The following is a 24,641-nucleotide window of genomic DNA, read 5'->3' as shown; positions in this document are numbered from 1 at the left end:
TACAGCCTCAAGTCGTTTTGAGTATGATGCTGCAAGCTTGGCACACCTAATTTTGGGCAATTTCTCCCATTCTTCTTTGCAGTACGTCTCAAACTCCATCAGGTTGGATGGGGAGCGTCGGTGCAGTCATTTTAAGATCTCTCCAGAGATGTTCAATCGGGTTCAAGTCTGGGCTCTGGCTGGGCCACTCCAGGACATTCACAGAGTTGGCCCAGTATGGTCCTTTGTTATGTGGGTTGTGTGCTTAGGGTCGTTGTCCTGTTGAAGGATGAATCGTCACCCCAGTCTAAGGTCCAGAGCGCACTGGAACACCTAGGTATTCATCAAGGATGTCTCTGTACATTGCTGAATTCATCCTTCCTTCAATCCTGACTAGTCTTCCAGTTCCTGCAGCTGAAAAACATCCCTACAGCATGATGTTGCCACAACCATGCTTCACTGTAGGGATGGTATTGGCCAGGTGGTGAGCAGTGCCTGGTTTCCTCCAGACATGACACTTGGCATTCAGGCCAAAGAGTTTAATCTTTGTTTCATCAGACCAGAGAGTTTTGTTTCTCATAGTCTGAGAGTCCCTCAGGTGCCTTTTGGCAAACTCCAGGCGGGCTGCCATTTGCCTTTTACAGAGGATGGCTTCTGCCTGGCTACTCTACCATACAAGCCTGATTGGTAGAGTGCTGCAGAGATGGTTGTTTTTCTTGAAGTTTCTCCTCTCTCCACAGAGAAACGCTGGAGCTCTTTCAGAGTGACCATCGGGTGCTTGGTTACCTCCCTGGCTAAGGCCCTTCTCCCTCGATCGCTCATTTTGGTCGGGCGGCCCACTCCTGGTGGTTCCAAACGTCTTCCATTTATGGATGATAGAGGCCACTGTGCTCATTAGGACCTTCAATGCTGCAGACTTTTTTCTGTACCCTTCCCCCGATCTGTGCCTTGATATAATCCTGTCTCGGAGGTCTACAGACAATTCCTTGGACTTCATGGCTTGGTTTGTGCTCTGACATGGACTGTTAACTGTGGGACCTTATATAGACAGGTTTATGCCTTTCCTAATCAAGTCCAATCAACTGAATTTCCCACAGGTGGACTCCAATCAAGTTGTGGAAACATCTCAAGGATGATCAGTGGGAACAGGATGCACCAGAGCTCAATTTTGAGTGTCATGGCAAAGGCTGTGAGTACTTATGTACATGTAGTTTTTTTTTGTTTTTTATTTATAATAAATTGCAAATATTTCAAAACAGAACTTATTTCATGTTGTCATTATGGGGTATTGTTTGTAGAATGTTGAGGAAAAAAATGAATTTAATCCATTTTGGAATAAGGCTGTAGCATAACAAAATGTGGCAAAAGTTAAGCGCTGTGAATACTTTCTGGATGCACTGTGTGTGTATGTATATATATGTATATATATGTGTGTGTGTGTAATGCAGGCTTTGCTTCTTGCTTAGTAGGGCTGTACAGTGACTAAGCTTTCATTGTTTCATCTGTGTAACAGTGTACATCCAAAGGTCATGTCTGTCCTCATCCAACACCAAAGGCTATCAATAAGGCTGACCTAGCTTAACAATATTTATATCTTTAAATCCTATAACTTATTTTATATCTTTAATATGCATAAGACTAGAGAACATTTAAAAGTCTGCATATTAAATACAATAATTAAAATATGAAACAGCAAGCGGGTATAAAAGTCACATCAAAAGTTCCTTTAGTTAAATGTCATAATAACTTTATTTTCTAAAAATACACTAATATTGTACCATAATGTTTATTATTATTATTTTTATTATTATTGTAAAATTGATAAGTTCAGAGCACATGAAATCTTCACCCCATTTACTCTACCTCCCCCACAAAGACCATGATAAAAGAAAAATGACGTTCACACTTAGAGGTACATAAAAAAATGTAATATCCTAAGATAAACTTCTATGTTGTTATGTCACGCTGAAGGGGACAAGGTGCCCAGAACAATGACAAAGGGTCTTCAGATGAATAAACAATGATTGCACTGGATTGGTTCACAGGGGCTACTTAGATGCGGATGGTCTTGTGTCTGGCAAGCAGCCCCAGGCACAGTGCTGCTATTTGGCTGGATAGAATGGGTCGCCAATATGCAATCATTTTCAGCTGTGGATCATTTCAGAGAGTGGCAGGTGAAGCTCCAGTCATCTGTCAAGTGACAATAACGCAGTGTCTCACACAATTTCAGAAGGCCACCGTGCATCACATTGATAAATACATTTATTTCCTGCCCTCAATGAAGAAAAATAAGGCTGCTGTGAAGTTGAAAGTAGCTTTCGGTTTAGTTACTTACTTTGAGCCTATGGAAGTGTTAATAAAGGTAACCTGTCAGGATAGAAATCTGGAAATTGCCATACGCTTGTAAAGGAAGCCTGTGTTTAGGAAAGCATGGGGACTTCCAGTGTCAGCTTCATCTTCTAGAAATATTAGTTGCCTGCTTGCTATGCTGATCTAGTGCTTTTACCCACACAACAATTAAAAAACAATATTAAAACTCTTATGTTCACCATCATGCAATTCTTTGTAGCTCCTCTTCCTGAAGAGTGACCCAAAGCTGGAATCTGGACCAGCCACCAGTCTGCATCCTTCTTCATGATGTCATCATGCTGCTAATTTCATCTGGAGCCTGTGAGGGGCCCTGATCATGGAGAGACGATAGGAAATGTTCACATCACCCAGGCAATGATGTGAGCACCTGAAGAAGGAGCCTCCCATGCTACAGTCCAGAAGCTAGAACATTCAGGACCAGGGGCAGACTGATCATTTGGAAAATCGGGCACTGCCCGAGGGTTCGGGGTCAGTAGGGGGCCCCATGAGATGCCCCTGGTACCTTTTTCATAGGCTTTTTTGAATTTAGGCAAGGACACAGGGGCCCCATAATCCCCTATTGCCCAGGGGCCCCATGAGTTGTCAGTCCACCCCTGCTCAGGACCCAGAACATTATGTGACTGTGGATTCATGCAAATTAAAAGGGGTTTTAGATTAGGTTAGTTTTTTACTAAATAAAATTTGCAGTTAATTCAAGTGGGGGTGGGGTTTAAAGGATGGAGGGTTGTTTTCAGAGATCAGGTTTAATACTTTGAGTCTTTGACTCTGAACAAGCATTCAGAATAAGACCTAAGACTCAGGATAAAGAATAAGACTTCACTCTTTATAGTTGTTCTAGGTCAGTATGGGCCACTATATATCAGCATGGGTTTAATTTAACTATAAGACTTTTGCATTCTGAGAACGTGCACAGAAATGACAAACATACGAGTGACAAAACGTTTCCAAAAATGTGCATTGCAAAACATGCTTGGCTTACAGCCAAAAATAGGTGCATCAACTACTTTAGCATATTTGTCAAGCATAGGGCAGCCCATCCACATGAATGGCGGTATGGGGACTCAGGTACTGCCCTGAGGGACATGAATCAGTGAAAAACTATTCTTCAAAAAGTACCAATTTTAAAGAGGCAGTCATTTTTCATTGCTTAAAGTAAAAAAAAAAGACAAATTCCTTTAAATATCATGCCTCTGGCTCCCCTAAACTTAGTAGTTTACTTCTGATTCAAGTCCATGTCTCCCCAAAACACACAGCCTCTGAGAACTGGAGGACCAGGATACAGATTTGGGGTCTCTGTGCCCAAAGCAGCATTGACTGCTTCAACCCCTCCCCCTTCCTAGACTCAGAGACTCTAAGAAGATGTTGATAGAATCAGCTCAAAACAAAACTGATGCTGAGGACTCTTACTCGTATTTATTAAGTTGTTATGTGTTTACTGTCTTTCTACCATTGTGTGCCTCCTAGGTGTGTATTCCCATTGTTAATTGAGTTACCTATTGTTTCTGTCTGTTAGTCCTACTGGAGATGTGATTAGTGCTATGTCCACTTTACCTTGTTACCAAACCACTGTGGGAGTGGGATATTTATGCTAATGTATAATATTTGTTTTTATTGTTCATATGGGGACTGCCCCTGTTCCTGAAGTGTAAAAAAAAATTGATTATTTCTATTCAATAAAGTAGTTCCACTTGAGCTAGTGCCATCTAGTTCTTGGGTGCGATGCCCGGCTATTATACCTTGGTCCTGTGTTCCAGGAGTGAAGAGGCAGTTCTTTGATGAAATCACCCAATCAGGGTGACAGGCGTTCTGTCACAATCTCTTCTCCAGGTAAGTGACACAGACGCATTGGCCATTCACATGATGTAAAAAAAAATGTCATTTGTCAGACCAGTCCACCTTCTTCCATTGCTTTGTGGTCCAGTTCTGGTGCTTACATGCCCATTGTAGGATTTGTTTTGGCTGTGGACATGGATTAGCATGTGCACACCAACCTGTTGGCTACACGGCCCCATACAAAACAAACTGCGATGCATATTTTTTTCTGCTTTCAACAAATCAGCTCCAGGGATATGTTTACTTGCTGCCTAAAATATCCCACTGACTTTCAGCTGCCATTGTAACATGATAATCAGTGTCATTCACTTAACTTGTCAGTTACCATAAAGTAATGGCTGATCGGTGTGTATACAGTATATATATATATATATATATATATATATATATATGTATATATATATATATATATTATATGTGTGTCACAATAAAAAATAGCATGTCATAGTGACTACTGATATAAACATTTACTATTTACTATTGAGAGCTTTTAAACAACCCTTTTCCCTGGTAGAATAAGTGTAATAGCAGCAGCTTAGCCAGTAATGTATCACAGTCAGTAATTCTTCATGCCCGAGAGAGAAGGAATTATATCCTCTTATTAGGAAGTAACCTTTTAGGCAGGTGGAAACACTAATCCAATCAATTAGTCCCAAATACACAATACCTTCTTGTTAACCCCCCAAGTATAGTTAATTTGTTTTAATACAGAAACCAGTAGTAAAGAAGAGTCATCCCTTTCGTGTTGTGGCACCTCTGAAACTAGGCAGGGATCAAAGTGTGGCTTATTTAATGAGGGCATGAGTAGGAGAAAAGCAGAGCCCCACACTATCTCCAGTGTTGCCATCAATGCAAGTGCCAAGGTTATTCCACTTGACACAAAAGTTGTAAGAAGTTTAGGAAGTTCCAAGGATTTATTTACAGAATTTTCTTTATAGTAAACTATCCTCTTTCGGTGAGTTAAATACAGTGATAGGATTTTTACTCCATGTTGTTGGAGACACCTAATTCTTTTCTGTAGATACTGACAAATGCCATTTTTATGCATTGTTTAAAGTAAAAAAAAAAAATGAGAGCTTAATAAAAGGTTCTTCCTGTACAAAAATTACCTTTTCAATTGCAGTCTTAAATAGGAATTTTTCATCCTTTGTGTCTTTTTAGGCATTTAGTGAGTACACCAGAGGTGTACCTCGTGTCGTAGTAAACCAAGGGCATTGCTAGGGATGCCATGCTTCATGCAAAACACAGCACCTAGTTTTGCATCAAACTTTGTGCAAAGTTTTAGTAGAAAAGCAATTTCCATTACAGGGAGATTACATTACATTATTACCACTGATAATTTGGTTGCTGTGATAATTGAACTTTCTTGGAAGCTATTGAACATCATGGCTTTGCCACCATTTCAGGCTTCCTATATGTATTTCCCAGACTTACCCATTGCATTTCTCCACTAACCTAATAATGTCCTCTTCACTCCCATGTCTGACTACGAGATTTATCTAAAATACGTCTCTAGGGTACCCCCATACTCCCCCATCCCCATAAAATGATCTTTCTTTTCTGAATAGACTAACTTCTATCTTTAAACAGTCCCTCAAAACCCTACAAAATGACCCTGGAAAATAATGATGTTCACCCTCACTCCTTGGTATAGTGATAATCTTGTCCTTTATTCACATAAAGCAAAGGGCATCATCTGCCAAAGAATGCTGGTAAAGAACCCTATTTTAATATGATTGAATGGTGGCACCAACACATTGCACAAACTGTAGTTGACATATACAATACAATGGAGTGTGACACATACAATACTACTTCTCTGTAAAATGACATTTTCCCTCTAACCCAACCAATCCTCACCCAAGTAATGAGCATTAAACACCCACAACCACTGCCATTCTCTTCTTGTCTGCACAAACTAGTAGATGCAGGGTCGTCTTCTCCTTCTGTGCTATATCTGAATCCTTGTTTTTGTCTGGCACGTATAAGTTGCATACAATAGTAAAAAATAATTATGATTGTAGATGAAATGGAAAGATACATTTTAGCATTATTAAATTAGAAAATGGCTTGTGGCAAACTGGCAAATATGTATTTTTATGGCAATAGGGTAGATTTACCAAAGGCCAAAAGACTGTGAACTTTGCAAGTGTAGTTACACTCGTTTTCCCAAAAGCTTAGTGAATGTGGTAAAACTCTGTTGCTTTCCACCATCCAATCATGTGCAAGCAAAAATGTTGCTTTCTTTATTTTCCTTGTACCTGATTGGGTATTCTTTACAAAGTGAAGCTTTATCACATTAACTAAGCTTTGGGGAAAATGCATGCAACTGCACTTGCAAAGTGCACAGTCTGTTTGCTTTTAGTAAATCCACCCCAATGTTTAACAAAACTGAAATGTATCCTGTATCTATGAAGGCTTAATTTAGATACATATGTTTACAAATGTGATTCTTGATTGTAAAGGTCATGTTTCAAAAGTCTGTTTTTTTTTGTTTTGTTTTGTTAAACTATTCAAGTGAGTTAGGACAAAATGCATGTATGTTCTGGGCTTCGTGCTTAGTAGATCAGCACAATGACTGGCCCTGGTAGCCCCAGGGCACTTCTACAAGCAGAACACAAGTCAGTTGGCTTTCATTGAAAATAATACAGCCTATAGATTGCTGAATTTGTCATGCTCTTTGTCTCAGCAATCATACAGCAAGGATGCTTGGTGCATCATCTGAAACAATAGTAGAGAAAGAATCCTCAAAAAATGGAAACAATATAACTATATAAATGTAAAAGCCACAAAGCAGTACTTTCAGATACAGCTTACAATAATATCTACTACAAATTACTGAAAATGCAAAATCCCTTTAGTACTACATGCACATAACTCTAATATGGAACTACAGCTCTTTATTTTCACTCAGAATGAACAAAAATGGTCAAATCAGTGGAACTGCAGATTTATTACTTCTCAAACCTGCACACAGATGTTTAGGAGAATAAAAAAGTTTGCAGTTTTCTGATTTGTCCAGTTTTCAACCTGATCTGTTCATCACTATCAAGGGCTACAGAGTTATTGTCAGTGGATAAAGCAGGCATCTTTATTAGTTTGAGCATAACCCTTTCCAAATTTTTGCGTAGAACAGGTACTGTATACATAGGAACAGCAACCACAGAAACTACAAAATGGGCAAGTAGCATGGCCTGGCAGTTGGGAAACCCAAACAGAATTCGGGAGTGCATAACTAGAGAGATTGTCAGAATGGAGGAAGAGGTCTTGATTACCCTATATAGATCTTTAGATAGACCTCATTTAGAACAGTTTTTGAGACCTCACTTACAAAAAGATATTGAGAATGAATGAGTCCCGAGACAGACAGCAAAAATGGTGAGGGATAAACACACCAGGAGCATCTGTGGAAACTAATATGTATAGCCTTCAGAAAAGAAGGGAAAGGGGGACAAGTCTGCAGCCTTTAAACACATTAAGATTGTGAATAAGGTTCAAGAGAGGCAATATTTATTTATTTATTTTTTATTTTTTATTTTTTTTTTGTATTTCAATGGTTTTTATTAATTTTAAACAGTATAAAACAGAGGCAACAAAACACACCCACGCAGGGGCTATCAATTGCACCAATAAAAAAGGCATAATAGAGCAGACAACGCTCTAATTCCAATAAGGCAAAACGTATGCCCACGCAGGGGCTATCAATGGCACATAGGTTACAATAACATCAGTAAGACTCTGACTATCGCAACTAAAGACAGTTGTCCACTGTCACATCAAAACAAACAGAAAAGGAGAGAAGAAGAGCAGAGAAGAAAGGGAAAAAAAAACAAAAACAAAAAAAACCAAAGAGCAGGGGTCCACGAGCGCCAATACCAAACTCCATTACCTCCCCACACTGGCCGGGGGGGAGCGTGGGAAAGGCGTATTGCAACCACGGCTCCCATACTTTCAAAAATTTATGTTGAGAGTCATTGCATATACTCAACATCTGTTCGTTGAGCATCATAGTAGTCATACGATCCCGCACCCCCTGGAAATGTACAAACGGACTCTTCCAGGCCTGAGCAATTGTCCTAGTAGCCGATAAAAACAAATAGGAAGCCAACCGCTGCTGACGAGCCAAGAGGCCCGGTATGGGGCAATGAAGCAAAGCATACCGAGCATCCCGGCGTATGGAGAGATGGAACAAAGTGAAAAGGAGGCCAAACAAACGAGACCAAAAACGAACCAACCTCGGGCATGACCACCAGATATGCAGTACATCGCCACGATGGCCACAACCCCGAAAACATCGATCACTACAGGCAGGGTTAGCCTGGGCCAGACGAGCCGGAACCCAGTACCAACGGAACAATACCTTGTAGGCTGCTTCCAGCGTGGTCGTATTAAATGAACATTTAGCTATGAGTGACCAGGCCCTACTCCAGTCCTCCGGATCCACAGCCACTCCCAGGTCGCGTTCCCACTGAACAACATATGAAAGAGAAGTGTGAGACGAGCGTCTGTTCAAAGCTGCGTAAAGAAGGGAGATAAGGCCCGGGGCACCCGGGTGCTGCTGGCAAAGCCATTCAAAGGCAGATTTCTGATATGGGAAAGCAGAAGTGGCTCTCAGCAAAAGTAGCCAGTGCCGCAATTGAAGGTACCGAAAAAATTCCGCTGGGGGAACATCCCGAGACTCCCGAAGGACATTCCAGGCGGGAAAGGACCGAAAAATCAAAAAGTGTTGCACCTGTGAGAAACCATGAGCCACCCACCAAGAAAATGCCCTCGGGCAATCTAGACCCGGTGGGAAAAGAGGGTTGTTAACGATTGGAAGCAAGGGCAAAAAGGGTGACATCAGGCCACTGGAGTAACGTACCGAGTCCCAGACTTGTAGGCCATGGAGCAACATCGGACTCAGCGCCATAGGGCGCAGGGCAGGGGGAAGCCATAGGAGTGTCGACAGTGCAATAGGGGCACAATTAGGTAGTTCCAGCAGGACCCAGAGAGGAACATCGGAGGAAGCGTGCAACATAGACAGCGGGGCAATCTGGCTCGCCTGATAATACTTAGCTACATTGGGTACCCCAAGACCACCCTGGAGTCTATGAGCAAAGAGCGTATTTCTAGAGACTCTGGGGTGTTTATCAGCCCAGATAAAACGCATAAACTTCGCCTGAAGCAACCGAAGAAAGTGAGGGGGAAACCGCACCGGGAGGGTGCGAAAATAATATAACAATTTCGGCAAGATGGTCATTTTCACTGAATGAACCCGTCCTATCCAAGACAGGTGCGGAAATTGCCAGGAATGCATAAGAGAAGATAAAGAGCTAAGCAAAGGATAATAATTTGCAGCAAAAAGGGAGTCATAGGTGGGGGTCAAGCGAATGCCCAAGTATTCCAGAAAAGAGGACAAGAGAGGCAATATTTTTAATAGGAACTTTAGAAAATATTATTTTTTTGAAAAATTAGCTGATGCTTGCAATAGACGTCTAGCAGATGTAGTACGTTAATCAACAGTAAGGGAAATGTGCGTGGGACAAACATAGTCGATTAAAACTCACAGAAAAAAAAAATGAAAAGAAAAAAAACAGCCGAAAAATAAAAAAGGGGCAGGCTCAATGATCCACGTGGTATTTTTTTTTTTTTGTACTCTCTTATGTTTCTACAATGCAGGTTTCCTTCCACCAACTCATGACCTTTTGATATCTGTAGAAAAGCATAAATTACCATAAAAAAAAAAAAGCATAGAAAACAAAAATCTTTTTTTTATGCTCACATACCCTTTTGGAAATGCAAACATATACAGTACATTTGTATGTAATACAATTGTTATGCAATACATTGTTAATAGTACTAATATGAAATTTTGTCTACCACTTGCTAGTAACTAGGAGAAACACTTTGTGTACATGGAAAGATGTATAAAATCGTTTGAGTCATGTACAGCTTCAATGAAGTAATGCGAGCTTAGACCAGGGGTCTCCAAACTTTTCAAACAAGGGGCTAGTTTATTTTACTGCAGACTTTAGGAGGGCCAGATTGTGGCCAGTGGGGGTAGAAAATGTACAAGGCCCAGCATTAGTGAAAATAAACATTGCATCAGGGTTGGTGGTCAGTAGGAGCAGGAGATTTCCCTGTCATTGGTATTGGTGGGAGTAAGAGTGCCCCATCATTGGTATTAGTTGGATGATTAGTACCCCATAATTAGTATCCCATCACTGGTATCAGTGGGAGGAATAGTATCCCATCACTGGTATCAGTGGGAGAAATAGTGCCCCATCATTGGTATCAGTAGAAGAAATTGTGCCCCGTTGTTAATGTCAATGGGAGGAATAGTGCCCCATCATGGTATCAGTGGGAGGAATAGTATCCTATCATGGTATCAGTGGGAGGAATAGTATCCCATCATTGGTATCAGTAGGAGGAATAGTATTCCATCATTGGTATCAGTGGGTGGAATAGTATTCCATCATTGGTATCAGTGGGAGAAATAGTATTCCATCATTGGTATCAGTGGGTGGAATAGTATTCCATCATTGGTATCAGTGGGAGGAATAGTATTCCATCATTGGTATCAGTGGGTGGAATAGTATTCCATCATTGGTATCAGTGGGAGGAATAGTATTCCATCATTGGTATCAGTGGGAGGAATAGTATTCCATCATTGGTATCAGTGGGAGGAATAGTATTCCATCATTGGTATCAGTGGGAGGAATAGTATTCCATCATTGGTATCAGTGGGAGGAATAGTATTCCATCATTGGTATCAGTGGGAGGAATAGTATTCCATCATTGGTATCAGTGGGTGGAATAGTATTCCATCATTGGTATCAGTGGGAGGAATAGTATTCCATCATTGGTATCAGTGGGAGGAATAGTATCCCATCATTGGTATCAGTGGGAGGAATAGTGCCCCATCACTGGTATCAGTGGGAGGAATAGTATCCCATCATTGGTATCAGCGGGAGGAATAGTATCCCATCATTGGTATCAGTGGGAGGAATAGTGCCCCATCATTGGTATCAGTAGAAGAAATTGTGCCCCGTTGTTGATGTCAATGGGAGGAATAGTGGGAGGAATAGTGCCCCATCATTAGTGTCACTGGCAGAATTATGCCCTACTGTTGGTGTCAGTGGGAAGAATAGTGCCCCAAGGGCCAGATAAAGGCCAGAAAAGGGTCTCATCTGGCCCTCGGGCTGCAGTTTGGTGACCACTGGTTTATACGGTTTCATACATCAGGATTTCAGTTTGCGAGAGAAGGAGCCTGCAGTGGATTAATTTAGGGATACATCTCCTATATGATAAACAGCAAAGATAAATTTTATTTCGTTATGGGTAGAGTAGGTAGGGTTCGACCTGTATTAGGTTTTAAATTATGTCTATGATCATATAGAAAATTTTTGCTTCCTGTTCCGACACCTTGCACAAGACAAGAAATGACTATAAATTTGCGTTTTGATTGGGTCGCAGAAAGCTCAAAAATAAGATAGCTTTAAAATATAAAAATATGATAAGTGTTTTACTTACTGTTGCCCATTGAAGGAGATGTCCACCTACTTACTGTTCTGTGTGAAGAACATTTAATAGAAATTCAGGATAAAGCTCCCAATATGGGAGCATGAACAGTAACTAAAGGTTGACAGAGGTTCCAACTCTTCCCTCTCTATCTCCCCCCCCAAAAAAAAATAAGTAGCATGCTTTCATGTTTTATGGATTTATGATTTTTAACATGTTTATTGGGATATGGACTGATGCCAACAGAAGTATTAGGGTGAAGCAGCCTCCTACATCATGACCATCTCATCTATTAAATGGCTTGTTCCATGTACCCCATCCATGGACCTCCTTGTCCTCTTGGGCCCAAAGGCAGTATATCTACTCCTGATGCTGAGACTTGCACTTTCTAAAACAGAAGAGCCTGCAGTTTGCACATTCCTGACTTAAATTATTCTTTTTTTTTTTTTTGCTGTTAACATTCTCGATGAGCTGTTTTCTTTCTCAATTTTTTATAAAATGGAAATAAATATTTAATGAAAATATGCTTTCCTTTTGCAGTGTACCAGAGTAATGGCAAGTGGACACACAGTACAAATGGCTTTACCTTGTGAGTGTTTGTACAGCAGAGAAAAATGTTTTAAGGTAATCTTCCACGATAATAATGCATGACCACTGGAAAAAAGCATATCCAGGAAAAATGTAATCTGATATTACAACACTAAGAGAAATATGTATTTTACAGTAGTGTCGGTTCAGCTAAATAAATGGCAAAGCAATGTTTCAGTCATCGTAGGAAAAAAAAAACAGAGATAGCACTTTTCAGAGCATCTGTGGAAAAAATGCTGGATGATGTTTTAAACCTGTGTTCATCATACTATATGGTACAAAGTCAGAGTATGCTAAAATATGTTTGTGTTTTGTTTTTGCTTCTATAATCAGCTAAAAAGGTGAAAAATGGGTAGATTATACTGGAGTTATTTTTGATTGTTAGAGAAATAGTTTTAGTACTTGCTCAGTCTGCCTTTTATGTACTCAATAAGCAGATTTCACCATAGGGTGTAGCTCAACTCTGTGTTCCCAATTAGAAAATATGAGCCTTGGTCCTACAACTTCTTATTTTTCAGAAAGGGAAACTAGTGTATTTGTTTTAGAAAAACATATTGTAAGCTATTGCTTTTTTTGTTTCTCTGTTTCTTTTTTTTTTGCTCTGAAAGGAAATTTTCACAACATTTGTGATAACCCCCCAACCCAGTGAAAAATAAACAAATGATTTTGCTATTTCCTCAATTGGAAGCCACCTTTTAAATGTTTTAGGCATAAAACCTGGATATAAATGGTAGCACTTTGGCGGTACCAGTTTGATTAATTATATGGGGTTTTAAGTTTTTTTTATTATTATTATTTCTTGGGTAACCAAGATACTATTAGTAGAAGTACTGAGAAAAGGGATGCAAATACTGGTGAGTACAAAAAAAAGAAAATTGCAGACTCTTACAATTAACAGTAAAGGTTTTAAAAACTAGAAAACATATTTATATCTTATTAAACAATTTTGGCAGGACTTTAGGCTCTTTCCAGTCAGTCTGTGTTGCAGCATTCCTCTCTCCAATCTACCTCTATGTGCATAGAGTAGTAGCAGTAATCAGAAAGAGCAATTGGGAGTATAAATGATTTCTTTCTAGATAATCAGGGGAATGTATAATTAGTATGAATCAGTGGGGATGATTTATCAAAGCCCAGTGGGCTTGTCACTTTACAAGGGAAGTTGCACTTGGGAAGGATATTCTCCCCAGAGCTTATTGAATGAGGTGAAGCATCATCCAATCACATGCAAGAAAAAAAAGTTGCTTTTTTTCCTTGTACATGATTGGGTATTCTTTGCTATTTCACCACATTTACCAAGCTCTGGAGAAAATTCCCTTGCAAAGTGCAACTTTCCTTGCAAGGCAAACACCCTTTTTCCTATTAGTCAACTCCAAATTGCCCATAGTCAGGCTGCCTAAAGAACTTGATAGTACAGAGTTGGGACTCTAGATTTAAACCAAAAAAGGTTGCATAAACAGATACATTGTGGTGCATGGGCAGCCCTTTTGGAATAATTTGGATGCACCACTGCGACCCTACATAATGCACTGTACCAGGGGCGGACTGACCATTTGGAAACTCGGGCACTGCCCGAGGGCCCTGGGTCAGTAGGGGGCCCCATGAGATGCCCCTGGTACCTTTTTCATAGGCTGAGTTCGGACAAGGACACAGGGGCCCCATGATCCCCTATTGCCCGGGGGCCCCATGAGTTGTCAGTCTGCCCCTGCACTGTACTGTGCATGCAGTAACATACCACAAAGGTCTGAATCCAGATTCAGTGCTCTAAAATGCCAAGTCCCTGATAAGCAGAATATTCTACACATGAGAGTGCCCTAATGCACATAATCAGTGTTTGAATGAAAAAGAAAGCCCTGTGCAAGTAAGCGCTGTGCCATTGTGCATATTTTCATACTAACTTATAAGACTGTGTAGAGTCATACAATCCAGTTCTAGTTACAGTTTTATTTTTTTTAGAAATATTTTCTTACAATCTTGTCAATCTGTTATATAGGATTGCAGTCCTAATCAGAGAAGCAACTCTCCTTCACTGTATTATTGTCTCCTTAATCTCTGGTCATATTTTAGGCTGTTGAATGTGTGGCAACGAGCAAGAATGAGCAAGCAAAGTGACTCTTCTGTAGGAATCATTGGTGGCACAACAATACTATAAAACAGAAATGTTACTGATATCTAGGTTTTTCCACTAAAATGGGGAATATGGGCTGCAAATATACAAGGTCTATGTGGTGAATCTCCATATGCAGCAGTGAAAAGACAGCAAATGATCTGCAAACTCCTTTCTATTAAACTCTTTTAGTGTTCTGTTCTGTGCACCAAATACTGAGGATTTCCAAGCACATAAAGGGTTTTCTATGGCTAGGTTCACATCTATGTGTTAGTGCATTTGCCGATCCACAGAAACGCACTACAATCTATTTAGCCTTATTTCCTATGGGTCCCGTTCACATCTATGCAGTTTTCTGCAATGGGGTTTATTTACTAAAACTGGAGAATGCAGCTCTGCACAGAAACCAGTCAGCTTCCAGGATTTATTGTCAAAGCTTAATTGAACAAGCTGGCATAGAAGCTGATTGGCTACCATGCACAGCTGCTCCAGATTTTGCAATCTCTTGTTTTAGTAAATCAACCCCAATATGTTTTTGGAAAGGTGCAGGGACTTTTTTTACATGCATTTTTTAGCTCCAAAGGCTTCAATGGAATTGCATAAAAATGCAAAATGTACATGCCTTTTTGGTACTTCCTAAAAGATGCAAAACACATCAAAAAGACACATGAATAAACACAAAAGAAGCCACAAAATGCATCAACCACATATGAATAGTCGTGAACCTAGCTTAAACCATCACAGACTGTCACTCAATTACAAACTTCTTAAAATAAAGATCTCTTGTTAAAACTGGTAACATTTTATTAACTTACTTGCTAAATGTGGTGCTTGGGTCAGTATTCCACAGTCAGCAATAGGCAGACCCCTAGGCTACAAGCACAATTGTAACATTTCTAGTTGGGAGCAGTGGAGACATTGGGAGCATGTGCAGGCGAGACCCAACAAACTAGGCAATTAATCAAGTATACAATTGAGCATTTCAGGACCTTACTTTACAATATCAGATTTTCCAGAAGTATGGAGTTATGCTTTAAATGCTCATGTTCCTACCAGCAATTCCCATTATTTGTTGCAGTCGTGATTTCTACAAGGAGCGTATTTTTTAGAGAAGAAGGAATATCTGCAAAGAAAAAAAAAAGTACATGGCTGGAATTAATTAGGGGGAAAAATAAATGGCAGATGTCCCGTCTCATTCTTGGTAGCCTCATTGTTTTGTGGCGAGTGGTTGGGAAATCTGCATTGTAAAGTTAGCCATTGTTTATTTCTCTTGTAAGTATGTGAAAGGAATAGTTGTACTTACCATGTCTGTGTCTGCATTATGACTCAAGCTGACACCTTTGACAGTCACATAGTATTAGCCAGATGGCAGGGAGCTGTGCCGCTGAAATGAAACTCTGACAAGCAGCCAAATGATTGGGAAAATGTCTAGAAACAGTTAAGAGCAGAAATTCTGTGCCCACTCCTTCAGGAAATGCTGCATGTATGACCATGTTTTATTGTTATTTATTTCTGTTTTGTAGATTTGATTGGTGCTTTATAATTTTATCAGTGTTTAATTTCCACCATTTTTTTTTAAAGATTTAATGAATGCAATTCAGGCCTAGAGCTGTAAACTTTGTTAAGAATTAAAAAACATTTTGTTTAATCCGGTTTTACCTTTATTTTTAACCTTGGACAGTTATATAAGTGAAGTAACACCCCGGTCACACCGGGTGCAACTTGACACATGATTTGCTATGCCATGCGAGTTGAAAATTGCATGACAAGTCGCACCCTATTGTCCGAATTAAAGCGGTCATATAGGTGTGATTCTGACTAGGTCGGAGACGCACTGATTTCTAAAGTAGTGCATGCACTACTTCAGGTGCGACTTGCATAGACATCTGTGTCTTGCAAGCCGTGGATGTCTTACAAGTCGCACCTCAAGTTGGAATGACACCCCACTTTGAAATCGTGCGACTTCACTGGAAGTCGCATGATTTCAAAGTTGGATCGGTGTGAAGGGGGTGTTATAATTTATACGTGTAAGTATGGATTTATTATGCTGAAACGTATGGATTTATTTATACTGTAACATTATAAATAGCACAGGAAAGCAAATCTAAAATCTACTATTAAAATAATACATAACATACTTGAAAAAAGGTAGGACACCTGATTAGCAGAACATAGATTTTATACATAGGCAGTGGTGTAGCCAGGATATCACTTGTAGGGTTAAAATTGCCTGGTATCTATTTTGTGACTGTTAATTTTTTTGTGTCTGTACCTGACTTCAAGTACAAAGGGTACTGTATGGCATTCTAAACAAGTATCAATTCCATTTGGATGCACAACCTGTATAAAGTAAACCAAAGAAATAAAATGTCCTTTAATTTCCCTGATTGAATCACATTTTCCTTTATTCGTGCCTTACACCTCTCCTCTCGCAGCTCCCATTAGGAGGATTTCAGAGGCAGTACAGTCAATCCAGAAATTAGGGGGCAAGACTAGGTGTGGCCACATACTGATTGAAGAACTACAGGCCTGTGAATTAAAAGTGACAATGCTTATTCCACTGTAAATGTGATGCATCTGTATTTTTGTATTAGACTTTTTCTAATGATGTACTCTGTACTGTTTATCACTTAAAAGTCTTCTATACTGTACACAGTGAAAATTGTTAATTATTAAAAAAAAAAGAAAAAAAAGAAAAAAAGTGGCAATGCTACCAGCCATGCTCTCTACAAAATTTTCTCAACCCATTGTCATACAAGCAGGTATAACCTACATAAAAGTGGCAACTCTACTTTAAATTCAGGAGCAATGCAGCATAGTCACCACCCCATTAAGGGAAGCTGCATTAAGTGGCTTTCACTGGCAGGCTTAACACTTATTTGTGGGACTTTGCAAGGGGACTAAGGAAATACTGTTAAATGAAAAAACATACAGTAATTGGTGCAGCATGGCACCCCACAGAATCTTCTCTTGTGGCTCTGTGTTACATATATGCTGACGCCATGATCTGGCCCCATTGTACCAATTGTGCCATATTTACTTTGATAGATATTTGAATTGATACATTACACTTTTCAGTCCCATTCACATCACTGAGTTAAAGTAACTTGCATTGGTGCGCTGTGGTACAGGTAATTTTAAATAGCTCCCCGAAGCACTGGTGTTGCAGTGCACAATTGTGGTGCTGTGTACTAAAATGTAACAGTTGCGATTTTAAGTACAACGTTGAACATTGGTCCCTTTAAAAGGAATTGGCAGCCTGCAGATATTAAAGGCTTACTTTTTTTTTAAATAACAAACACATCATACTTACCTGCTCTCTGCACTGGTATTGCACAGAGCAGCCCCGATCCTCCTCTTCTTGGGTCCCCTGCCGCCACTCCTGGTCTCTCCCTCCTGTCGGGTGCCCCCACACCAAGCAGCTTGCTATGGGGGCAAGCGCTGCTCCATGTGTCCATTCACTCATTGGCTCCCGCTGCTTTCTAAGCCAATGAGGAGAGGGATTCCCAGGACTGCTGAGACTCCGATGAACATTGCTGGAACAATAGGGGGCTTAGGTGAGTATAAGGGTGGGCTGGTGGAGCTGCTGTACAGAGAAGGTTCTTTACCTTCATGCATAGACTGCATGAAGGTAAAACACCTTGAGCCTTTATAACTCCTTTAAAGCAATGGACATGTGTTAAGTGCACCACAAGAGATTGCCCTTGTTTGAATGGGCCCTTGGCTTTTTTATGCATAGTTTGCATTTACATACAGTGATCACCTGCAGATTTTGGGTCTAAAATTTTTAACATAGGTGTATTTAAAATGATAGAGACAGAATATCAACCACAAATCCAGAAAAAAGCACATGATACAAATGTTATAAATTGAGTTGCAGTTCAGTGAGTAAAATAAGTATATGATCCCCTACAAACCAACAATAATTCTGGCTCCCACAGACTGGCTATGTGCTCATGTGGAACACAGATTAGTCCTGTCAATTTAAGAAGGTGCTCCTACCGACAACCTGTTATGTGTATTAAAAACACCTGTCCACAGAATCTCTTTCTTCCATTCGAACCTCACCATCATGAGCAAAGAGCTGTCAAAGGACATCAGGGACAAGATTGTAGACCTGCACAAGGCTGGAATGGGCTACAAGACCATCAGTAAGAAGCTTGGCGAGAAGGAGACAACTGTTGGAGCGATTAATCGCAAATGGAAGAAATACAAAATAACCATCAATCGCCCTCAGTCTGGAGCTCCATGCAAGATTTCACCTCATGGGGTAAGGATAATCATGAGAAAAGTGAGGGATCAGCCCAGAACTACACGAGAGGAGCTTTTGAAAGCTATCAAGGCAGTTGGGACCACAGTCACCAAACAAATCATTGGTAACACAATACACTGCTATGGATTGAAATCCTGCAGCACCAGCAATGTCCCCCACCTCAAGAAAGCACATGTACAGGCCTGTCTGAAGTTTGCCAATGAACATCTAAATGATTCAAAGAAAGATTGGGAGAAAGTGCTGTGGTCAGATGAGACCAAAATTGAGCTCTTTGGCATTAACTCGATTCGTCGTGTTTGCAGGAAGAAAAATGCTGACTATGACCCTAAGAACACCATCCCTGCAGTCAAGCACAGAAGTGGAAACATTATGCTTTGGGGCTGTTTCTCTGCTAAAGGTACAGGCTGACTTTGCCGCATTGAGGGGCCAATGGAAGGGGCCATGTATTGTAAAATATTGGATGAGAACCTTCTTCCCTTAGCCAGAACACTGAAAATGGGTCATGGATGGGTCTTCCAGCATGACAATGACCAAAATCATACAACCAAGGCAATAAAGGAGTGGCTCAAGAAAAAGCACATTAAGGTCATGGAGTGGCCTAGCTAGTCTCTAGACCTTAATCCTATAGAAAATGTATGGAGGGAGCTGAAACTTCGAGTTTCCATGTAACAGCCAAGAAACCTTAAGGATTAAGAGAAGATCTGTAAAGAAGAGTGGACCAAAATCCCTCCTGAGATGTGTGCAAACCTGGTAACCAACTACAGGTAACGCCTTACCTCTGTGCTTGCTAGCAAGGGTTTCTCTTAGGGTACTAAGTCGTGTTTTGCTTGGGGATCAAATACTTATTTTACGCACTGAACTGCAACTCAATTTATAACATTTGTATCATGTGTTTTTTCTGGATTTTTGGTTGATATTCTGTCTCTATCATTTAAAATACACCTATGATAAAAAATTATAGACCCTTCATTTCTTTGTAAGTGGGCAAACGTACAAAATCTGCAGGGGATCAAATAATTATACTCCCCACTGTACCAGCACTAAAAAAATAAAATGTATCAAAATTTAGAATCTACCAGTCTTGGGATGGGCATTCAGCTGTAGGGTCTTAATAAATAATAAATAACTACCCAATTTATAATTTGAAGGTGCTGGCACATATCTTCCATCGCTGTCTCACTATTGAATAGTTTACCCAAGATTCCTGGTGAGCCTTTGACCATTTTATGGACAAGGCATTGTAGAGATTGCCACATTTCTGTCTCTGACCTCTGGATTGAAGGATTTAGGAAATGCACGGACTGCCAATGTTGGCCTCCTCCTGAGAATTCTACCTGCCTGGCTGTCACTCCTTTAGCGTCACCAATCAGGAACCAAGTATACAGCACGTCCAGGTAAAGTTACAACACCTAATTTGCATACTTGTTCTAGAGTCAATGACTCAGAACCCATTAGTATGACAGCCAGGCAACTAGCATTTTTAAGAGAACAGCAAAAGTAGAGTATGCTTTTCTGACATTACAAATTTCCTTTAAAACATTTTTATGGAAATACATACCATGTGTAATAAAAGCAAGGCAGTTATGAACACAATCATTTATTGCTGATCATGAGAAAATACTTATAATGATGTACAATGTACCAGAAAGAAATAATAGCAGATAAAACTATACAAATCATGTTTTAATTGATTTTTCTAATCTCTCCAAGTTTCTTATGAAATGATGCAGAAAATATATAGTATAGATATTACTCAAGAAATCAGAAATTATTATATTGGCATGTTAAAAAAATTATGTTCTTGGGTGAGTTCTGCAGATAATGAAGGAACATGCCTTCATAAGAATTACAGCCAAACCCATGGCTGGATGAAGAGAGAAACCTAGTGCTTTTATTGACACACTATTTCAAAGTGTGCGAAGGCCAGATCTTTTCTGACATGTCTCCTAAAAGCTGACGGGGCACTTCAGAAGGCCCTGCTATGAAATCCCTGGAGTGTCCTCTATCAGCCTATTTAGCCAAGTGGAATAGATTGACCAAAATCTCAGACACATGCATGGAACTTGCAACACGACACCGACTGGTGTACAGGGACAGGCTGGATTCATGTCAGTTTAGGTTATCTGATATCATAATAAATTGTTTTTTTCTATGTAGAGATCACTTTAACATACTTTAGTTTTTGAGATGGTAAAAAGGAACTGTTAACATTTCTGGTGAAGGATATACCCCTGCTAGAATAATATTTTACTTCTGTGTTCTTAGATAATAACACTTTAAAATGCACTGAGAGACACCAGTGGTTAACATGAGCAAATAGGAATGATACAAATACACAACTCGCTTGTGAAATGTATTGAAACAAAGGCATCAAAAAGCCCTCTTCTAAAGCCCTGTAAAGTACAGTATGTCTTCTTAAAGTGCTGGTAAAGACTAAAGGTTTTATTACCTTATTGCATTCTCTGCATTAAGGTAACAAAAAAAGTTTAGGTGCACCTTCCTTCCGGACCTCCTAAATACTTACCTGAGCCTGATCTCGATCCAGAGCTGTGCCTGAGAGCAGCAGTGCTACTCTGTCTCTCTCTCTCTCCTTCCTCACTGGACTCAATCAAATTCAGTGACAAGTGAGTGGGAGGCAGGACTGACCCACACTGTGTGTGTCAATAGACACCCACAGTGCAGCTCGGGATCCAGCCCATGTGAGTTACTCAGAAGGTAGGAGGAGACAGGAGCGTTGGCGGGGGATCCCAGAAGAGAAGGATCGGGGCTGCTCTGTGCAATGGTTTTGCACAGAGCAGGTAACTGCAGGCAGTCCCTAAGTTACAAACATCTGACTTACATATAATTTGTACTTAGGAACAGAGGCAGTGTAATGTCACGCTGGTTCTGGAAACCACCGGGCAGCCATCTTGCTGCTCACCACATGCTGTTACCTACTATCTGGTGGACCTGTCAGCAATCCCACATCACTGCATGGCCTGTTAAAGTGGAGTTCTACCTGAGAAAACAAATAAAAGTCAGAAGCTACAAAAACTGTAGCTGCTGACTTTTAAAATATGGACACTTACCTGTCCCTCGGTCCAGCGGTGCCTCACCACCACTGGTTTCACCAGCCGTCTTCTCTCCCTGGCTCCGGCACCTTCAGTGTAAGCACCCAGCTGTGACAGTTTGCAGCTTCACAGCCGGGTGCCCATGGATGGGCGAGAAGTGATGAGCTTTGTGAATGGCCCCGTAGTCTTCTGGGACCTGTCACGTGTCCCAGAAAACTACGAGGAGGGTGGGGGGGAAGGACAACTTCCACATCCGATTGCCAAGGCGATCGTAGTGGGAGCGTGTACCTGTCAAATTCAGGTACCCGCTCCCTCCCCAAAGGTGCCAATGGGGAGCGGAGGACAAAGGCTTAAAGTGGGACTTCCCCTTTTGGGTGGAGCTCCGACTTAACCTTTCCCTATGCTATCCAAAACTTAAAAATAATTTTTGGCTGGAGTTACACTTAAAAAATGTACCTGTTCCATCTTACATACAAATTCAATTTAAGAACAAACCTACAGAACCTATCTTATTCGGAAACCGGGGACTGTCTGTATAACATGTTTGTTGTTTTAAAAAAAAAAAAAATCCTTTACAATTACTTTAAAATGAACCTGTGCTTTGGTAATGCAGAGCAAAGCAACAAGATACTGACTTTCCTTTTACTCCCCCGCTGCTCTGTTCAGCTGCTAGGAATTAGGGAAATTCATGTGTGAACTATGAGCATCTCACTGAAGTTATAGCTTACGCAGGGCCCATCACTGTCACATGCTTCTCTGTTCCCAAAAATACTGGGCATTTCATTTTGTTCTAGGTAGTGACTGGAGAGTCAGAGGAGAGAAAAATAATAAGCATATGCTGGGGAGGGTTGGGGTTTACTTTGCTCTGAATGGGCAAAACACTGCTTTGCTTTACAGTGAGAGAGGATGTGGTCAATGCACTAAACCGTCACATAAATATCTCATAGATTTGAAATTTATATTGTTTCACATTAAATAACTGTTAAATTCTACAAGCCAAAATTTCCTTTTACCATTTATAAGACCATCTCCTGTTTCTGTTCGCAGCAGACACCTCATAGGACCGTAATGGTAACACAAATTATTAGCATTTTAAGGCTTGTCTGCTTTGGTTTTCCTGAATTGACTTCCATATACAAAATACAACAACATTTGTTAAATTAACATTCTATAAATTTGGTTGATCTATGAGATAGATTGTTTAGTGAATAGAAAAAAATATTTATAATCATAATAATTAGCACACAAGACTGAAAATACCACATGATTACCCTCTTTACCCCAGGTTACTTACATGTATTCACCTTCAACATGTCCAAAATTAAAGGGTTGATTCACCTATTCATGGCAGTGAGCAGAGTCATGCAGATCATCTCTGACCTGCTTGTATTGGTTTCTATAGGATACAATTTCACTTCACCCGGCTGCTCCTGGAAGCCAGTCCTGCAGCGCAGGCAGAACAAACTCTCTTGCCCAAGTAAAGCATTAAAAAGCTAAATATAATGTGAATTAGTGCAGCGCTACCCCAACACTACACTACTCTCTCACTGTCTTATCCCAAAAATGGATGAAATAAACCAATAAATGATGTACAATAAATACGTAAAATAGAATAGAATTCACATAAAAACAGTTTCCCATTTTTGGGATAAGACAGTGAGGGAGTAGTGTAGTGTTGGGGTAGTGCTGCACCAATTCACATTATATTTTGCACATTATCCATTTGGTATATGGTTGGGTGTCAGCAGCCTCCTCCCCATAATTGGTATTAGTCCATTTTTTGAGTAGCGCAGGAGGTTCCTATCATTCATTAAAAGGCTAAGTTCCACCTTTCTATAAAAATATTAAATACACATATTTTTAAAGAAAAAAAATATGCACTTATTCTTTTTTGTTGCAGGAGCCTGAAAAGCATTGCACCCAAAATCAGCGAATCAGGGGTGCAATGTCACGCTCTTGCAGACAAGACCTGCAGCTTTCAGCCCATACCTCCAATGCAGACTCACTATTTGAATCTGCAGAGCTTGTGAATGAACTACCAAAGTGCTCATCAGCCTTTGTGGCTTTGTGGCCGATGGCTTGTAGTTCTGAATGAACTGCAATGTGCAGATCATTCAGAGCTACAAGCCATCAGCCATAAAGGCTGACAGTACTTGTAGTTCAAGGCATTCACAAGAAACTGTAAATGAAAGACTCGGCTATGCAGGCTGATTTTAAATTGTGACAGCGGGTGCAAGGATAAGATCCCTAGCCTGCTGTTACAATGAGGGGTTGGGGGGGAGGGAGTCGGGGGATTGGTGGCAGCAGCTGGAACATGTTATATGTTTCACCCTAAATAATTAGATAAAAGAGTTTGTATAAGGTGAGCCAATATGGAGGGCATCTCATATCTATGGCTAATCTGAAATAAAAAGTTATAATTGGGGTGCCTGTAAATCCCTTTTATGATGGATGAGAAAAAGATAGATCAGGTGAGAAGATGGAATTGTTTTGTAATGTCAAGCAACCATGGGTAATGCAGGATTTTCCTTTCTGCAGTGCAAACTCATGAGCCAGCTACAAAATGTTACCCTGACTTGGGTGGTATGTGACTGTTATACATACAGTATCAGGGACGGACTGACAACTCATGGGGCCCCCGGGCAATAGGGGATCATGGGGCCCCTGTGTCCTTGCCCAAACTCAAAAAAGCCTATGAAAAAGGTACTAGGAGCATCTCATGGGGCCCCCTACTGACCCTGGGCCCTCGGGCAGTGCCTGAGTTTCCAAATAGTCAGTACGCCCCTGTACAGTATGCAGTGATGCAAATCACCTTGTCTATGACACATAGGGCCAGATAATGCTTCCCAGGGCCCCAAGCTATTACACTCCACTGTGACTACTCTAAATGCTTTCCAGTACCCACTGCGACACCTCCTGCATGTCCTGCCACCACAATACTTAT

The 24,641-nt window shown here is 40.5% G+C and overlaps 1 long non-coding RNA gene across 1 annotated transcript; it reads right to left on the bottom strand.

Annotated features, from left to right (window-relative positions):
• Window positions 1-1,704: 1,704 nt before the first annotated feature.
• On the bottom strand, window positions 1,705-4,350 carry LOC149474238 (uncharacterized). Its single transcript, XR_016311652.1, has 2 exons — window positions 4,086-4,350; window positions 1,705-2,169 (listed from the first exon to the last, which is right to left on the bottom strand). It is a non-coding gene; the product is annotated as an uncharacterized LOC149474238 (long non-coding RNA).
• Between the last annotated feature and the right edge of the window lie 20,291 nt (window positions 4,351-24,641).

The sequence above is a fragment of the Staurois parvus genome, unplaced genomic scaffold, assembly GCF_062004578.1.
Source record: "Staurois parvus isolate SC_StPar_1 unplaced genomic scaffold, SC_StPar_1.0 ptg000009l, whole genome shotgun sequence".
NCBI lineage: Eukaryota > Metazoa > Chordata > Amphibia > Anura > Ranidae > Staurois > Staurois parvus.
The sequence above is the reverse complement of the archived record's forward strand: the minus strand, read 5'-3'. Positions and strand labels throughout refer to the sequence as shown.